This window comes from Fukomys damarensis, unplaced genomic scaffold (assembly GCF_012274545.1).
Source record: "Fukomys damarensis isolate Sample0158 unplaced genomic scaffold, DMR_v1.0_HiC HiC_scaffold_11, whole genome shotgun sequence".
Taxonomy (NCBI): Eukaryota; Metazoa; Chordata; class Mammalia; order Rodentia; family Bathyergidae; genus Fukomys; species Fukomys damarensis.
The window spans coordinates 39231986-39234509 of record NW_022900923.1 but is presented as its reverse complement, the minus strand read 5'-3'; the positions used below and the strand labels follow the sequence as shown (position 1 = coordinate 39234509).

Sequence of the window (2524 nt, the reverse complement as noted above, 5' to 3'; positions counted from 1 at the left end):
GCAGGTCTGCGCAGTGCAGCCCGGAACCGCTCCCGAGCCCCGAGGCGCACCGCGCCGGCTCGGTCCCTTGCTCAACTTTCTGCTACCCAGTGGAGTACAAACAGCAGGCCAGTTTGCTTTAAGTTAATCAGTGGCATCGCAGGGGGTGGAGCGGTGGGCACACGGGGGAGGGGGTGACCGTAGTCCGGCCGAAGTTTGCTCTGATTTGTTTACCAAAAGCGGGGAGAAGGACCCCCCACCCATCGCCAAACCCCCACCCCAGCCCGACCACTCTACTGCCCGGGACTTATTTTTTAAATAAAATTCTTCTGTCTGAGGGCCTCGGAAAGGGTTTTCGGGGTAGGGGTGGAGGGGGTGTCCCGCCCCAAGACAGAGGGCTGGGGCTTAGACGGGAAGGACTTAGCCAGAGTCTGGAGAATCCCAGGAAGAGAGGCTGTAGGAGAGGCCGGGGCCTGGGCTGCGTGGCACAGAAGCAAGGGATGCTGAGCGCCGTTACCAGCGGCGTGGGCTTGAATCCCGGCCCTAGGAGAGCCATGCCGGGTCTGGGGAGAGACCGAGAGCTCCAGAAGTTTAAACCTTCGTGTTCACAGACCGCCTCGCAGCATGCTTCAGGGACGGGAAAATACCGTATTTACCAAGCGTGCTCTTTTTCTGCCTGCCCTTCGAGTAACAAAATAAACTCTTAACTTTACACTTCTTAACAGGTTCCGTGCCCACTTCGGGGATCCAACAGAGAAAAGACCTAGTCCTGGGTGGGGATCCTCGTGAAAACTTTAAAAAAGAGAGGCTGGGTGGGAAGACAGACGCGGCTGTGGGAGGCTGGGCATCTTTCAGGGTCACCCAGGGCCCTGGTGCCGAGCTGGAGAACCGAACCTGTCGCGGCAAAGAAGTCGCTGTGCTCTCCCTAGAAGAAGGAGAGGACTGCGCGTCCCGGGAGGCCGGGGCAAGGAGTCCCCGCGAGGTTGGGCGTGCCGCGCCGAGAGTGCAGCTGCAGACCCGCTCTCTGACTCCCGTCGGTCGGATAAGAGCGCGACCCGGGCTGGAACCAGACCGCGTGTGGGGATGGGGTCCGCCATCCCAAGGGCGCTTCCCTCAGGCAGGCTGCGTCCCGGGGGAACCGTGCCCAGGCGCTTTCCGCGCTGCTTTGGAAACCAGACCTGCGCTGGCCGGCGCTCTCGCCTGGGGGCAGAAAATGGTACCAAGAGGGCGCCTCCCCAAACGTCACCTAGGACCCCCACCCCATTAAGCCCTGGGGGCTTCCCCTCATCTACTTCTTCCAGAGCCTCCCGGGGCTACCTTTCCAGAGTATTTCGGAAACGCCCGCTCCGGATCACCAAGAAGTAACTTTCCTCTCGGACCCTGAAGCGCGCGGGCATCTGAGGGAGGCGGAAAGGGCACTGTTTCCAGGGCTGGCGGCAGTGGGCCCCGGCCACACCTCGCTTCAGTCCCAAGTTCTGAGAAGAAACGCCTCTTTGGGCCAACCGGGTACCTCTGCGGCCAGACCTGCAATGTTGGGCTCTCGGGCTTCAGCCCCAGGGGACCTGCACGGCCTTACCCGAAGGCCCGGCGAGGCCCCAGATGGAGGGGATAACCGGCCCCACGTGCCAACTGCTCGTCCTCCCGCCACCCCCTTTCCCGGGTGATGTGGCCAAGCCGGGTCGCCTGCCCGAGCGCCCCGCGCGCGCAGCCCTGAACTCTGCTCTCGACACCTCCCCGGCCCTTTCAAGTCCGCGCAAGGGGATGGCAGGAAGCTCCCGGATCACAGGCCCGCCGGCCCGCACATCCTGAGCGCGGGAAGGGGCGAGGGTGGAAGAGCACCGGTGACTTTTCCTAGCATTGTTCCCTCCCCGGCCCGGGGCAAATGCGATAAACTTCTGACGGGCTTAATACAAGCCAGATCTAGAGTTGCTATTTTGGAATGTGGAGAAAATATAGACAGTAGGATTGTTTTTTTCTGTTGTTGTTAGCAATCAAGAGCTGGGAAAACAAATGGGCTTTTCATAGTCCCAGCTCTCGGGCTGAAGAAGGGGCAATAAACTACTACCCTCAGCCCCCAACACTAGACACTGCCCTGGCTGCGGATGCAGGGGCAGTGAGTTCGGCTCCCTTGATTTCTACAGTTTTGAAGTTGTCAGCACCCGAGGCGGCTCCGGGATTCCCGGAGCTCTGGGGCAACCCTACGCACCCTCAGCCCGCTAACACAGCCCCTCGCCGGTCGCCTCTTCCTGCGGTTGGCTTCCCCGGGCAGCCCGTCTCCCCACGCGGGAGTGTCAGCTTGCGCCGCGGCTGCAGCGCCCGAGAGCCCGAGCGGGTGTCGGGGAGACTTCCCCTCCACGGGCCGGGCTTTCATTCCGAGCACCTCTGAACCTCAGGCGCCCCCGTCTCACCCCCGCTCGAGCGGCACAGATCCCGAGGCCTCTTTCTAATTGGAAGCGGTCCATTAGACCTTGTTTGGCGGAGCTCTGCCAGCGCACGGCTCGAGAGCCATCAACTTTTCCGCCCGCACCAGAGGAGGGGCTCGAAG

The 2524-nt window shown here is 62.0% G+C and overlaps 1 protein-coding gene across 3 annotated transcripts in view; it reads right to left on the bottom strand.

Annotated features, from left to right (window-relative positions):
• Nr5a2 (nuclear receptor subfamily 5 group A member 2) overlaps window positions 1-2524 on the bottom strand; it is a 136294-nt gene that overhangs the window by 121710 nt on the left and 12060 nt on the right. The gene's annotated exons all lie outside the window — the stretch shown is intronic.